The 17833-nt window shown below is 43.2% G+C and overlaps 1 pseudogene; it reads right to left on the reverse strand.

Annotated features, from left to right (window-relative positions):
• Positions 1-14337, reverse strand: LOC123121222 (disease resistance protein Pik-2-like; annotated as a pseudogene).
• Positions 14338-17833: the final 3496 nt, after the last annotated feature.

A 17833-nucleotide genomic window follows, 5' to 3' on the forward strand; every position in this document is an offset into this window, starting at 1 on the left:
CTATTGCGGCCACATATCCTACACATAGAGTTCAATGAAGACCAAGTGCTTGTGAAAATTGTAGAAGTAACATATTTAAGGTGGTACAAACTCTCTTCACGGAGCGAGGTGGGACTAAATTTTTGTAGTAAACTTAGCAGTAGCGGTTATTGTGTAAATGCGCCACTGTTATGATCCATAACAGTAGCGTTCTTTATGTTAACGCGCTGCTGCTAGAACTAGCCTCGCGGCGACGTCGTGGCAGCAGTAGCGCGTCTTTGAGAGGGCGCGCTACTGATACATTTGTTTCAGCAGCGAGTTTTGTGCGCGCGCTACTGCTACTTAGCAGCAGCGCCTTATTTTAAAGCGCGCTGCTGGTAAGATTCTGTGTATAGGGTTTTCCCTAATAGTGGGGGCATGCAGTTCTACAACTTTCGGGCATGAGAGATGCTCGATGCCTAAATAGAAGCGATAGGTTCTCGCCACTGACATGTTATATGACATCTCAAGATTATCAAGCTTCGGTGTAGCCCCTTCCGTGAACGTTATGTATGCGCCATCCATAGAAGTGAGGTAAAACTTCTTCAAGAATTGGAATCCAATAACAATAAGCTTTTTTTGGCTCTTGTAAGCAAGCGCAACTGTAGCACAACTAATGATGAGAGCTCACCATGAGTGTGCAAATCCTCCTCCCTTAATTCAGCTACAATGATTTCCAGACGAGCAAGACTTGTGAGAGATGAAGAAATCCACTTTGGAATGTTCGTAAAACAGATATTGCCATCCATATCAAATACCTGAAGGTAAGATGGTGGGGGTGACCAAGGATCTAGGAAGTTGACGGAACCATCATAATCATCCCATATAGATGAATGGCATATACATAAAGATTGGAGTTTGCAGCTACCAAGTTTGCATAGCGAGGAGAGTAGCATTTCCTGATAACTCCTGTCCATGTTCTCACTATCCAACAATAACTTGAGTTCATTCAATCTGGCCAGGCTCCCGAGCTCCTCCAAAGCATCCAATGAACTCCTCGTAATATCAAACATTGGGGGCACCCTTATGCTTCTCATATTGTCGATCCTATTACGTACCATGCAGAATTTTTGGGTGGGTAGATACTGTAGTTTACTGAGACAGACAATTCCAGCCGGCAACTCTACTATGTGTGTCCCTAAGATCTAGGGTCTCTAGATCATGTAGTGCCACGACACTTGGTGGTAGCTTTGATATGCTGGTGCCCTGAGGCTTAGAAACTTTAGCTAGTATGATTTGTCCATATTGTTCATGTCGTACTCTTCCAAACCCTCACAACCTTCAAAGTCCAATACACGTAAAGCTTCAAATTCAGGAAGACTAGGAAATTGTTCCATGTAACCTGATGATGTTACTGTTAAAGATCAAACATGACTTATATCTTCATTTGCCAATGAGGATGCCAACTTCTAGTCAATGTGCTGAATTGATAGTCACCGAATAGAACCATGACGATTTGTCAAACTTGTTTGGCCTCTACCTACAACAGTGAATTTTTTTTCTTCAATTGCTTTTGAGCTAATACTTTCAAGCATCATATCGTGAACTTGGCAGGCACGAACCTTACCATCATACCCAGTGTCCACTGGTTGTACCGTGCTTTCGTTGATAAGATCGTAAAAATAGTTCTTTGCGACCTCTTGATGACTCTGTCCACGCCCTTACCTGATAAAGCCTTCTGCTATCCATCTCCTCACTAATCTCTCGTTGTCAATCTCACAATCCTTGGGAAATACACTTAAATACAACAGACAAGTTTGAGATTAGGTGGAAGATCATTATAGCTAAGGGATAGTATGCTATTCATTCCCTATAGACTCTGGTTATTTTCCAGTGTAGAACCAGTCGACCTTTTAACCTTCTCCCACTCCTCCTTGGTAGCTGATCAGTTTGCCAACAAACTAGATATAGTGGCAATTGCCAATGGCAGGCCTCCACACTTCTTCAGTACTTCATCTGAAACTTCCTTGAGCATATCAGGACAACAACCATCAGAGCCAAATATCCTTTTGAAAAACAAGCCTCTAGAGCTAACATCACTTAGGGGTTCCATTGCATACATGCGTCATCAGTATTCAGACAACATGACTTGGCTACATCAACAATGCATGTAGTGGTTATAATTCTGGTACATAAATTATCCTCTGCAAAAGCACACTTAATATGTTCCATACTTGTGTGGACCATACATCATCTATGCCAAAACATGAACAACTAAGAGGGCAAATAGTTGACCTTTTCCTTATCTAAGGCCCACGCAGTATATTTTCTTCACTATTTTGCCTGGGTGGGGGGGGGGGGGGGTGGGGGGCTATGCCCCCCTCAGACCTTCACTAATTAAGCTCCACCACTGACGAGATATCTATCGAGAAAGATGACATGAAATTGAACCACTTTCATACATAGCTTTTATTCATATGAAGCAAGGCTGAATTACTATGGATTTAACAAAATGCAACTTTGTAACAACATGAATCCACTTATATCAGCCAAAGCACTTGGATGCAAGATATCAACATGCTAGTGGGGTATACCATGGCATACATGGGCATATTATGGAAGTAAGCATAATGTAGACCATAAATCATATAAAGATCATTTCCAAACGAACCATGGATCCCAAGTTATGCATATACAAAGTTGCAAAGTGAAAGATCGTGGATGTTGCCTAGAGGGGGGGGGTGAATAAGCGCTTTAAAATAATTACGGTTTAGGCTTGAACAAATGCGGAATAAACCTAACGGTTAATTTGTCAAGCACAAAACCTAAAACAACTAGGCTCACCTATGTGCACCAACAAGTTATGCTAAGCAAGATAAACAACTATGTGATAGCAAGATATATAACAAGGAACACTACGGCTATCACAAAGTAAAGTGCATAAGTAAAGGGGCTCGGGTAAGAGATAACCGAGGCACACAGAGACGACGATGTATCCCGAAGTTCACACCCTTGCGGATGCTAATCTCCGTTTGGAGCGGTGTGGAGGCACAATGCTCCCCAAGAAGCCACTAGGGCCACCGTAATGTCCTCACGCCCTCGTACAATGCAAGATGTCGTGATTCCACTAAGGGACCCTTGAGGGCGGTCACCGAACCCGTACAAATGGCAACCCTTGGGGGCGGTCACCGAACCCGTACACTTTGGCAACCCTTGGGGGCGGTCACCGGAACCCGTCAAATTGCTCGGGGCGATCTCCACAACCTAATTGGAGACCCCGATGCTTGCCCGGAGCTTTACACCACAATGATTGAGCTCCGAACACCACCAACCGTCTAGGGCGCCCAAGCACCCAAGAGGAACAAGCTCAAGGGTACCAAGCACCCAAGAGTAATAAGCTTCTCAACTTGTAACTTCCATGTATCACCGTGGAGAACTCAAACCGATGCACCAAATGCAATGGCAAGGGCACACGGAGTGCCCAAGTCCTTCTCTCTCAAATCCCACCGAACCAACTAATGCTAGGGAGGAAAATGAGAGGAAGAACAAGAAGGAGAACACCAAGAACTCCAAGATCTAGATCCAAGGGGTTCCCCTCACATAGAGGAGAAAGTGATTGGTGGAAATGTGGATCTAGATCTCCTCTCTCTTTTCCCTCAAAAACTAGCAAGAATCCATGGAGGGATTGAGAGTTAGCAAGCTCGAAGAAGGTCAACAATGGGGGAAGAATATGAGCTCAAAGGATAAGGTTCATTGGGGAAAAAGACCCCCTTTTATAGGTGGGGAAAAATCCAACCGCCATGGTCACAGCCCGCACCGAGCGGTACTACCGCTCCAAGGAGCGGTACTACCGCTAGGGCGGTAGTAGCCCTTTGAAACACAACAGCAAGGAGGCAAAAAAGCCAGAAGAACCGTCGGAGCGGTAGTACCGCTTGACCTCACGGTACTACCGCTAGGGGTAGCGGTACTACTGCTAAGGGTAGCGGTACTACTGCTTGCGAGCGGTACTAAAAAATTACATCCGTGCCTACCACCGCTGGACTTGTGACGAGTTTTTGGTCCCGAGCGGAAGTAGCCGCGGTAGTACTGCTCCAAGCGGTAGTACCGCGCTCAAGAGCGGTAGTAAAAAATTACATCCGCTCCTGTCCGCGGTAGTACCGCTGCAGCCTTTTCAGAACAGCAAAACTGACACAACTTCTGCAAATGGACTCCGAATTCGACGAAACCAAGTTTGTTGGAAAGCTAGCGACAAGGGCTAACACAATCTTGATAGAAATACCAATAAGAAGAAAATGAGAAAAGGCCCAAAAGAAAATGGTGAGAACCCTTCCTCGGATAAGACCGGTAAAACCTCCAACATCGAAAACATCATAGAAGACGCATGCAAACTCCGTTTTCGATGAACTAAAGCTTGTCATCAAGATGACCATAAGCTCTAAGACTCACAAAGAGAACCAAACAAGAACCAAGAAACATGATGCAAGGATGCAATGGTTTGAGCTCTCGACGAACGATACGATCAAGCTACTCACTTGAGAGCCCCCCTTGATAGTACGGCTATCGATCCTATAACCCGGTCTCCCAACTACCACCATGAGACCGGTAAAATAGAAAACCTATCAAGGGAAAACCTTTGCCTTGCACATGGTCCACTTGAGCTAGATGATGACGATCTTGACTCCCTCAAGTTGGACCACCTTTCTTGATTGCGTTGGCTCGATGAAGACTAGATGATTACTCCCCCATAGTCCACTATGGGTGAGCCACTCTTCGGCACATCTTCACAAGTCCATTGTCACCACAATGGACGGCAAGCTTCAAGCACTTGATCTCTTCGTGATGCTCCACTTGAACTTGCACATGGCAATCTTGATGACGATCACCACTTGAACCACAAGATATATTGGGATTCAAAGTGGGAGATACCTTTGAAGCCTTGGCCATAAGGCAAAAAGCAATAGATGATGATGTGGGATCCCTTGAAGCACCATTCAAGACCACATCTTGTTCCATGGAGTGTTGGGTTTCCTCTACATTGTTAGCACAACAACTCGAGGAAATACATGCATTTTTATCATGCCAACAAGACATAGCAAGCATATCATCATGAGATTTAGTCAAGCAATTTGTACATGATATGCAAGGACTATCAACACAAGCATGTGAAACATTTGGAGTGCTCGAAGTGCTAGAGTCCAAAGATGAAGCATCGCAACAAGAAAGTGATGAAGGATTATCAAAACTAAGCCCACTATTATCATTGCAATGAACACCACTACTCACCATGTCATTACCTTGTGGCAAACCACATGTAGGTGAAGTAGAAGAAGTTGAGAACACAACACGACCGGAGGTGGAGGGAGAACAATCATCCCCACAAAACTTGGACACGCCATATTTATCTTGAAGCTTTGTCCACAACTCATGAGCATCCCGGAAAGGCATGAGTTGAAATATAACTACATTGCTCAAAGCATCAAAAAGCACATTAGAAGCTTGAGCATTGAGATAAGAGTTTTTCTCATCCTCTAAAGATAATCTTTGTGGATCCTTTGGAGGAGAAAAACCCATATCTACAATTCGCTCTAAATTTGGGTCCATGACCCTAAAGAGATTAAGCATGCGAATTACCCAAACATCAAAATGTGTGCCATCGAAACTAAGAGTGTCAGAGAATCCTAAACCCCTAGTCGACATCCTTACTCTCTAGGCGGTTAAGCCCTATAAAGAGAGACGAGGCTCTGATACCAATTGAAAGATCGTGCATGTCGCCTAGAGGGGGGGGGGGGTGAATAGACACTTTAAAATAATTACGGTTTAGGCTTGAACAAATGCGGAATAAACCTAACAGTTAATTTGTCAAGCACAAAACCTAAAACAACTAGGCTCACCTATGTGCACCAACAAGTTATGCTAAGCAAGATAAACAACTATGTGATAGCAAGATATATAACAAGGAACACTACAGCTATCACAAAGTAAAGTGCATAAGTAAAGGGGCCCGGGTAAGAGATAACCGAGGCACACGGAGACGACGATGTATCCCGAAGTTCACACCCTTGCGGATGCTAATCTCCGTTTGGAGCGGTGTTGAGGCACAATGCTCCCCAAGAAGCCACTAGGGCCACCGTAATCTCCTCACGCCCTCGCACAATGCAAGATGCCGTGATTCCACTAAGGGACCCTTGAGGGCGGTCACCGAACCCGTACAAATGGCAACCCTTGGGGTCGGTCACCGAACCCGTACACTTTGGCAACCCTTGGGGGCGGTCACCGGAACCCGTCAAATTGCTCGGGGCGATCTCCACAACCTAATTGGAGACCCTGACGCTTGCCCAGAGCTTTACACCACAATGATTGAGCTCCGAACATCACCAACCGTCTAGGGAGCCCAAGCACCCACGAGGAGCAAGCTCAAGGGTACCAAGCACCCAAGAGTAATAAGCTTCTCAACTTGTAACTTCCACGTATCACCGTGGAGAACTCAAACCAATGCACCAAATGCAATGGCAAGGGCACACGGAGTGCCCAAGTCCTTCTCTCTCAAATTCCACCGAAGCAACTAAAGCTAGGGAGGAAAATGAGAGGAAGAACAAGAAGGAGAACACCAAGAACTCCAAGATCTAGATCCAAGGGGTTCCCCTCACATAGAGGAGAAAGTGATTGGTGGAAATGTGGATCTAGCTCTCCTCTCTCTTTTCCCTCAAAAACTAGCAAGAATCCATGGAGGGATTGAGAGTTAGCAAGCTCGAAGGAGGTCAACAATGGGGGAAGAACACGAGCTCAAAGGATAAGGTTCATTGGGGAAGAAGACCCCCTTTTATAGGTGGGGAAAAATCCAACCGTTATGGTCACAGCCCGCACCGAGCGGTACTACCGCTCCGAGGAGCGGTACTACCGCTAGGGCGGTAGTAGCCCTTTGAAACACAACAGCAAGGAGGCAAAAAAGCCAGAAGAACCATCGGAGCGGTAGTACCGCTTGACCTCACGGTACTACCGCTAGGGGTAGCGGTACTACTGCTAAGGGTAGTGGTACTACTGCTTGCGAGCGGTACTAAAAAATTACATCCGTGCCTACCACCGCTGGACTTGTGACGAGTTTTTGGTCCCGAGCGGAAGTAGCCACGGAAGTAGCCGCGGTAGTACTGCTCCAAGCGGTAGTACCGCTCCCAAGAGCGGTAGTACCGCTCCCAAGAGCGGTAGTAAAAAATTACATCCGCTCTTGTCCGCGGTAGTACCGCTGCAGCCTTTTCAGAACACCAAAACTGACACAACTTCTGCAAACGGACTCCGAATTCGACGAAACCAAGTTTGTTGGAAAGCTAGCGACAAGGGCTAACACAATCTTGATAGAAATACCAATAAGAAGCAAATGAGAAAAGGCCCAAAAGAAAATGGTGAGAACCCTTCCTCGGATAAGACCGGTAAAACCTCCAACATCGAAAACATCATAGAAGACGCATGCAAACTCTGTTTTCGATGAACTCAAGCTTGTCATCAAGATGACCATAAGATCTAAGACTCACAAAGAGAACCAAACAAGAACCAAGAAACATGATGCAAGGATGCAATGGTTTGAGCTCTCGACGAACGATACGATCAAGCTACTCACTTGAGAGCTCCCCTTGATAGTACGGCTATCGATCCTATAACCCGGTCTCCCAACTACCACCATGAGACCTGTAAAATAGAAAACCTATCAAGGGAAAACCTTTGCCTTGCACATGGTCCACTTGAGCTAGATGATGACGATCTTGACTCCCTCAAGTTGGACCACCTTTCTTGATTGCGTTGGCTCGATGAAGACTAGATGATTACTCCCCCATAGTCCACTATGGGTGAGCCACTCTTCGGCACATCTTCACAAGTCCATTGTCACCACAATGGACGGCAAGCTTCAAGCACTTGATCTCTTCGTGATGCTCCACTTGAACTTGCACACGGCAATCTTGATGACGATCACCACTTGATGTCATCCTCTCCATGGGTTGAGTGATATCTTCCTCTTGACGCAAGCCCATGAACACGTACCTAACCCCACATAGAACTCTCACATAGACCATGGGTTAGTACACAAAGCACAATGGACAATGCTTACCATACCATGGGATCACTTGATCCCTCTCGGTACATCTTCTACGCTTTGTGAGTTGATCAACTTGATTCACTCTTGACTTAGTCTTGATCAACCTAGAATCTTTCCAACTCTCTTCATTTGGATGATGTCTTGAAGGTAAACATGAATGATCACACAATCTTCTTCTTCAAGACATGCTTGCAATAAGCTCAACTCTCACATGACCAATCTTTGGATAATTCCTTAATAGCACCTTGGTCAACACAAACTCTCCTTGAAACCAACACATGTACTCCAAGAAAAGCCTATGGACAAAACCTTCAAATATAACTCAAGGCAACCATTAGTCCATAGAGATTGTCGTCAATTACCAAAACCAAACATGGGGGCACCACATGTTCTTTCACAAAGTTTTAACAGTTTCTGTGATTTATATCATGATGCACTTTTCAAACAGAGATGGCAACATGCTGGCAGATTTGAACATGGATGAACATGCTATCAGGAAATGCTACTCTCCTCACTATGTAAGCTTGGGAGCTGCAAACACCATCTTCCCTTCAAAGTTATTACTTGGATGGTGTAATCTGTTTTGCTAATGTCCCTAAATGGATATCTCCAACACTCACAAGCCTTTCTTATCTATAAATCATTTTTTTGAATTAAGGGATGAAGGAGCTGCCATCATTAGTTGTGCTACACTTGAGTTTGCACATAGAACCAAGAAAAAAGCTTAAAATAATTGGATTTCCATGTCTGAAGATGTTTGGTATCTCTTGTACGGATGGGGCATACGTAACCTTCATGAAAGGGAGTATGGCGAAGCTTGAGGATCTTATGTTGTCATATGATGTGTCAGTAGCAAGAACTTACGACTTTTATTTAGGCATTAAGCATCTCCCACTTCTAAAAGTAATATGATTACAAAGCTGGAAAGAATAACCCACACCATCAAAAGTCAAGTCTGCATTAGTTGTGATCAAGAAGGAAGCTGGTGCCCATCCCAACCATACTGAAGTTGATATAGGTCTTCTGATTTGGGATATGGACAAAGAGGACAGTGATGAGACCGGTAACGGCGAGCAAAAGAACAAGGAGGGGAATTAAAATGGTACAAGCAGTACCCCTATATCACATAGTCCGAGGTAACCCCAATGCTATGCGCTGCGATATTTTTGTGATGATTTGATTTTGTGTAATCGTGTAGATGGAGGAACCAATGTGCTACCATGTGCACTGATTAACCTAAAACGAGTCTCTCTCTTTTGAAGTCACTTTTTGTATTGGTTTATCAGTGTATGGCTTCAGTTCTTTTGGGGGGTGGAGTGGGGGGGGGGGGGGCGTAGCCCCCCCTGCATTTTAGGTTTTTATCAGTCTTAGTTATGCTACAGTCACTTTAGACATTCATCAATATTTTTCTTTGTATTTTGTTTTGTGCGAGCTAGTAGGTTTTTCGTTCCCTCAGGTCATTATTTGTTTTTTTAGTCAATGTGACTCTATCTTGACTCTGAATTCTCGTTTCTTTTTCTGTTGTGGCATGCAGAAAATCTCAAAGGAAGTAGCCACAAACTTGGACATCCCGGAGAGTGGATCAGCGACACTAATGATGGGTGAATGCTGCTACACGACGGCTGAGTACGACACACGACAGCCAAATGTCGAACATCATTTCGGACCTAAGATGCAGATGTATTCCTCTTCTCTTTCTTTTCTGTGCATGACTTGGAGCAGATGTTAAAATAAATTTATGCATGTATTTCTGGTAAACTTTCATAATAGATTTGGATCATTTAAAAAATCACCCTAAAATACCTCTAGAACAATGATGTCACAATGGATCCTGTATTTTTCTTATTCATGCATGTCGCATGCTTCCCCAAAAGTTAGACCGTGCATGTGAAAGTTACCATATGACATCACGAATGGTGATGCACTGTTGAGATTGTATTGAATAATATGTGCACGTATTGTGCTACAATTGAACTTGTAATTATCAAGAGTTAGGTGCTAGCACTAACAAAGATTTTGCTAGTCAAAGTACATGATCAAATGTTAACCCAAAGTACAAGAGGGCCTTACATATTTGTACAGAGGGAGTACTTGTTATGTACCATGATTGTGGTTTGATTTGTTACATAATTGCAATAATTAGCCGTTCTATAATAACTATAGGCTTGACCGTTAGCGGAGCCATGGTACACGCTAAACATCGAGTCATTTTGGATCATCATGCGTGAATGGTTTGACAGTTGAAATGTTTCGGAACCAACCACACCCAGTGTGTTTTTTTACCAGAGGAAATGCGTCTTTTGGGCATCCAGCATATATCAAACATTCACCGTCAGTTTTCTTTTGTTCACATGCGATTCAGTGGCTAGGTTAGGCAAACTAAGCATGTGATTGTCTAGTGAAAGTTGCATCGTGCATTTGTGAAAGTTACTGCCTCGTACGAGCGCTCTGGTTGGCTCCTCGTGCCTATAAATACCGTGAGACATCATGAATGAACGACCACGGCTCGCCACCTTCCTCTTCTCCCGTTCTCCTCCTAGCTGCAACTCTTGCGCTGCTGCTGCTTCTTCCCATGGGAATAAACGACCGCCTTCCTGGGGCTAGTCACAGTTCTGGGGACAACAATAGGCTTGGGAAGGAGCCGTGGCCATATCCGCATACGGATCCAGCTAGACCACGGCCAGACCTAGACCCACGGCTACTGCCAGGTCCAGAGGTGTCACGACGCCCATGTCATGACCCAAACCCCCATGACCCGAACATCCAGTTTGAGCCTGGCAGTCAACCTGGCCGGTCTGCCAGCTCAAATCGACACAACAACCCTAGGTCCCCGAGCAGCCACCATCTTCCTGGTAATGAGCCTGGCCAAGCCGTCAGCTCAAGTGGGAGCAGCAACCCCTAACAGACCCACAGAATCGGCCCATAGCCATCTCTGCCAACGGGAGGAGGAGCAGCCCCCTAGAGCCGAGAGGCACTGGCTGGCGCCGAGTATTTACACTGTTCGTAAGCATGTACTTCACGCGAAGGAGACACCTCATGTAGGGGTGAATAGTGCCTAAATAAGACTATGAATGGTATACCTCATGGAGCTACATAGACTACAAAGGTGATGTGAATAATGTCCACAAAGACTATCTATAATAATAATGGAAGAGAAGGCCCACTAAGCCTTCTCTCATGCCTATAAGAGGAGACACCATCCATGGAGGGGTGGGATCAAGCATTGGCATAGCAGGGAGCTAGAGCATCCAATGAGAAGACTCCCTGCCTAGTCTCCGTAGCATAAGTTGTTGTACAATGTAATATAGCAAGTATATTAAACGTATTGTAATGCAATCGTTGGAGGTAATATTAAGACAATCTTTATTTTATCTTTGTTGCAAGGTTCCCGAAGGAAAACCATATGTGAGCTAAGTTGAAATAGTTCTGTAACTCCCTTGTGCCTTTTCTTTTTTAGATCATATTCCTCTGCAGAATAATCAAATAGAGAAGATCCACTTGGGACGAAGATAGAACTTCAATTAATTTGAAACGAATTTAACCAAATATAACTAAATAGGTGGTACACACTAATATATTTCTCTTAGCATGTAAACATGCTAGCTTAATATGCAACCATGTATGGAAAAGGACACATCTCAATAGATATAGGATCGGGCGATGATGGTACGTGTGCACTGTTTTCTTCTTGTAGGCGTCGCTTTTGAAGAATTTGGACTTCGGGTGGTGTCTAGGTGGTGGTTCGTGTTGCAGCTACAAGGAGTTGATCACTCTAGCGGGGTCTTTTTTTTTTCTTCTTCTTCCTTTTGTCTTTTGATTGTGTGCATCCATAATGTCTTTACGACAGTGTGTTGTTGCAAAGGCTGGGTATAATTGGTATCTCCGCGATATTAATATATTCTCCTTGTAAAAAGAAATTATAAATATTTTTATTTAAATTGTATCTTTTTATCTAAACAGTGGTATGTTGTCATTACATGCTCCCTCTGTTCAAGAATATAAGGTGTATTGATTTTCGTGGAAGTCAACCATTTGAATGTTTGACCAAGATTATAGAATAAAATAACAACATTTACAATACCTAATAGATAAAAATATGAAACTACTTTTCGTGATGGATCAAATGATATAAATTTCATATTGTGGATATTGATGTATTTTTCTGAGAACTCGATCAAAAATGCATTTGTTTGACTTTTGAAAAAACAAATCTTTCCCTAATAATAATGCACGGATTGACTCCGTGGGTTCACCGTCACAATATTTCTTCCCGTGAATTTACGCTTTCAATTTTTTTTCTTCAATATATTTATTTTCTATATCCAAGGTGATACTAATCTATCTATATATCCCCCGCTGCGTTGTTGGTTTCGTCCGCCCCGTTTAGGTGATTTTTTTGGGTCCTATATATGTTGCCCATTTGGAGTCTTTTCGTTCGCAAGCACTCCCGGTCTCCCCGCTCGTGTTTGTTGCCTACACGAGACACCAATCTCCACAACCCTGGCTGCCGCCTCTAACCCTCCAATAAATACTGGCTCATGAAAGAGAAGGCAAAAGGTGGATTCGGCGGTAGAGGCGGACTCGCAGATGGAGCCATCGGAAGAGAGGAGGCATACGATGAGGCAAATTCCACAGGGTGCTTCGTCCCTCCTGCCGACCGTGAGCGAAAAGGATGGAAGAGGAGGGCTAGGCGGCAAACCTTCGGAACCAGTTGAGAAGCGAGTCCCAGAGCCCCGTGGCGCTTTCTGGCAACGCTCGAGACCGTCCCTCGCCTACGCGCCCGCCAAATCTATCGAGGGAATTAGCAGTTCCCGATTGGAGAGGAGGAAGGAGGGAACACGATGATGAGACGACCGAGACGTCCATTGTCTAGCAGCAGACGGTGGGTTTGAGGAGGACAACGGCTGTGCTGGTGTGCCGCGTGCGTACGGTAACTGTGTCCGGCGAGCGTGACGTGCGATGCGCGCTCATGTGCACCACTCGTGCGGCAAAGCATGCTGGCCGGCTGCATGCGTCTCCGACATCATGTGCGTGGCATGTGTCCAGCGTGCTGGGCTTGTTGTGCGTAATTTTCCGATGGTCTGCTTTCTACACAAGCCACGGTCCTTCGGCATCAAGAACAAACATGCATCAGGAAGGAAACATCCCTGGGTTTTTTTATCGCTTCAGTGCTCTGGTACGCATCTTTAATTGTGTGGTTGCATAGTAGGAGACGAGGGGTGGGCTGTGACTTGAACATATGATATGGTCATCTTGGTGTCATTTGTGAACTAAATTGGCTATATTTCTTTGAGTTAAAAGAAGCACGGAGTAGATATAGATAATAAACATAGGAAGTAACATGAGGGAGAATTCAGTCATAGCTTCAATTCAGGGTATCGGGCATATATTTTACAAATTCTTTTTTTCATGGAATATATTTACAGATTCAATTCAAACCCAGGAAGCATCAAACATGTTAATATGAATTCCTCCAAGAAAAGATAAGTGTCTATAATTTTTTCTAATAAAATACGTTTTGATGCGAGTTCCACACAAAAAATATATTTCTTAACTAAACAATATGAGCAGATTATGCTTGCTGCATTATTATATTTGAATAGATGCTTACCGCAACTATCACACTCGATTGGTTAGCTTGCTGCTGCTATTACTTCAGATTTGTTGATATTGCTATTTATTTCATGTTCTACTTTTAAATTTTAGAATGTACCAATAGTCATTTAAATAATTAATTAACAATAAAGTTACGCTCTTCAGTCAAATCAATTTACTAGGAATCATACCCATGCATGTCCTGATCAGTGATCCATCCATTGTCTTATGGCATAGTTGCTCGACCTGGCCCATTCATAGGAACCGTCGTTTTTTTCCTGTTGCAACGCACGGGCATTTGTGCTAGTACACCTTATATAAAGAGGCGGAGGGAGTAAGAAATATCTAGATAATTACGGAGGCATGACAGGAGATGCGCCACTACATGAGACGTCCCCGGTTAATTTACATGTATTTTATGTACTATTCATGCAACTCTAATCTATCCAGGTGTATGGTTAGGCAACATGCACTAATTAGGTGCCGATCTAGCCAGCTGGCTGGTGCCGATCTCGAGTGAAAGTTGGATCATGCATGTGAAAAGTACTGCCTAGTACTAGCACTTTGGTTGGCTCGTCGCACCTAAAAATACCATGTGACATCATGAATGATGATACCATACCAACATACCTGTGAAGACTGAAAGATAGTAGCGATGATGATGACAAGGCGTCGCCGCTCAGCACCATCCTCTTCATGTTCGCTTCCTGGCATCAGCTCTTGCTCTGTTATTTCTTCTTGCCTGTTAGATAATAACGAGAAATAAACGAGACAAAGAGACATGGATTTTTACGTGGAAACCCTTGCGGGAGAAAACCACGGACGCACGAAGGCACAATCATTATGATGAAGGAGTATTACAAGCACGAGACGATAGACCGTCTTAGGTGCGACTACATGGGGTATATATGAGGGCAATACATGAGAGTCCTTGTAGGACAAGTAAACGGGTTGTACTCGTACGCGTCGGTACCAACGCAAAGGCCCACACCGTATGTACTACGTCTAGTCCAATACGGTACTAGAATTTGGATCATAATTTAACAATCTCCACCTTGAGCCAAATTCCCTCCAGTAGTCGAAAAAAATAAATAACTCCATCCAAATCAGCATAAACACCTTGTGCGTCAAAGTCCATAGGACTAGTGAGAAATACCAACTAAGCCTGAGTAAAGCTCAAACTTATTGGTCGATACTGGCTTTGTCATCATATCAGCAGGATTATCATGAGTACTTATCTTGCATACCTTCAAATCGCCTTCAGCAACAACATCTCGAATATAATGAAATCTGACATCAATGTGCTTTGTTCTCTCATGATACATTGGATTCTTTGTAAGATATATGGCACTTTGACTGTCAGAAAATATGGTAGGGCAAGATGAATCTCCACAAAGCTCAGTGTACAAACCTCTCAACCAGATAGCTTCTTTGCATGGCTCAGAAATAGCCATATACTCGCATCAGTAGTGGAACATGCCACAATAGTCTGCAAAGTTGCTCTCCAACTCACAGCACAACCACCAATGGTGAAAACATAACCTGTGAGTGATCTCCTCTTATCCAAATCACCAGCAAAATCAGAATCAACAAAACCAACAAGTCCATCTCCAGTTTTCCCAAACTGTAAATAAGCATTAGAAGTACCACGTAGGTATCTGAAAATCCATTGAACTGCTTTCCAATGCTCTTTTCCAGGATTAGCCATGTATCTACTGACAACACTCAGTGCATAAGATAAATCCGGACGAGAACAAACCATGGCATACATAAGTGAACCAACTGCACTCGAATAGGAAACTCTAGACATGTACTCAATATCTGCATCTGACTTAGGACATAAGGCTGATGATAACTTGAAGTGTGCAGCTAGTACTTACTGGCTTGGCATTATGCATATTAAAACGACGAAGAACTTTATCAATATATCCCTTCTGACTTAGATATACTTTTCCAGACGGTCTATCTCTGGATATTTCCATGCCAAGTATTTTCTTTGCTGCACCCAAATCCTTCATCTCAAATTCATTACTCAATTGCTTCTTTAGTTCATTAATCTCTGACATACTTTTTACAGCAATTAGCATATCATCAACATAAAGGAGCAAACAAATAGTTGAACCTTTGACAGTTTTCAAATAAACACAACTATCATAATTAGACCTTTTGAAACCTTGACAGAGCATAAAGGTGTCAAATCTCTTGTACCACTGTCTAGGGGATTGCTTCAATCCATACAGAGATTTCTTTAACTTACAGACAAGCTTTTCTTTTCCAGGAATAACAAAACCTTCAGGTTGTTCCATATAAATATCCTCTTCTAATTCTCCATGTAGAAATGCAGTTTTAACATCCAATTGTTCAAGCTCAAGATCATGCATGGCAACAATACTGAGTAAAGTGCGAATAGACCTACGCTTCACAACAGGAGAAAAGACTTCGTTATAGTCAATACCTGGAATCTGACTGTAACCTTTAGCAACTAACCTTGCTTTATATCTTGTCTCATCATTAGGAGAAACACCTTCTTTCCTCTTGAAAACCCACTTGCAACGAATAGGTTTCTTCTCTCTAGGTAATTTTACTAAATCCCAAGTGCCATTCTTTTCAAGTGATTCCATCTCATCATGCATAGCGGTCATCCACTTATTACTATCACCAAAAATAATAGCCTCGGAATATGAAGAAGGCTCAGCATTACCTTCAATTTCTTCTGCAACAGATAAAGCAAAAGAAACAATATTGCACTCTTCAATTAACCTGTCAGGTTTATGAGTACCCCGCCTAACCTGTCACGTGCGAGATTCCAACTGGGTGGAACAATATGCTGATTTGGAGTAGGAGTGACATGTTCATCATCAACGACGGGTTCATCATGTGCATCAACAATTTCATCACCAGATGTATCACCTGAATCAATAACATGCTCCACCTGAACAGTAGGCTCCTGAACAATAGGCTGTTGTTCACTCTCAACGGGAACATTAGTAGATGAAACATCATGTAACATAGCAGATTCATTAAAGATAACATTTCTGCTAATAACCACCTTCTGGGTTTCAGGATTCCACAATTTAAAACCTTTAACACCAGACTTATAACCAAGAAAGATGCACTTAACAGCCCTAGGCTCCAATTTTCCATTATTAACATGAGCATAAGCAGTGCAACCAAAAACTCTCAACTGTGAATAATCAGCAGGTGAACCAGACCATACCTCAATTGGAGTTTTCTTATTAAGAGCAATAGATGGTGAACGGTTAATAAGATAACAAGCAGTGGAAGCAGCCTCAGCCCAAAAACGCCTATGCAAACCTGCATTGGACAACATGCAACGAGCTCTGGAAATAATGGTCATGTTCATACGCTCAGCAACACCGTTTTGTTGAGGAGTATAAGGAACGGTGTAATGTCTGACAATGCCTTCAGACTTGCAATAATTCTTAAATTGCTTAGAACAGAATTCCATACTGTTATCAGTGCGAAGTATCTTTACCTTCTTTTCAGTTTGTCTTTCAATCATAATCTTCCACTCCTTCAATGCTGAGAATGCTTCATATTTATGCTTCAAGAAATAAGGCCAAACTTTTCTCGAATAATCATCAATAATAGTCAGCATGTAACTAGCACCACCTAGTGACTTTCTACGAGATGGTCCCCATAAATCAGAATGAACATAATCAAGAATACCTTCAGTTGTATGAACCGAAGTGTTGAACTTCACCCTCTTGTGTTTGCCGAAGATACAATGCTCACAAAATTTCAATTTACCAGGTTCATATCCATCAAGAAGACCTCTCTTATTTAATTCTGCCAAACCAAGTTCACTCATATGTCCAAGACGCATATGCCAAAGGTTAGCAACATCACAATCAGAATTCTTTGAAATAGCTGGAGTAGCGTTACCTGAAACGGTAGAACCTCGAAGGTAATAAAGACCATTGGTCGAACTCAAATCACCTTTCATCACAATAAGGGAACCTTTGGTGACTTTCAAAACACTATCTCCACCTGAATACTTGTACCCCTTTGCATCAAGGGCACTCACAGAGATAAGATTTCTCTTCATCTTCGGAATATACCGAACATCTGTCAAAGTTCTGATTGTACCATCAAACATCTTGATTCGAACGGAACCTATGCCTTCAATCTTGCTTGGTGAATTATCAAAAACCCAAAACGGAACCAGCGGAC

The sequence above is a fragment of the Triticum aestivum genome, chromosome 5D, assembly GCF_018294505.1.
Source record: "Triticum aestivum cultivar Chinese Spring chromosome 5D, IWGSC CS RefSeq v2.1, whole genome shotgun sequence".
Taxonomy (NCBI): Eukaryota; Viridiplantae; Streptophyta; class Magnoliopsida; order Poales; family Poaceae; genus Triticum; species Triticum aestivum.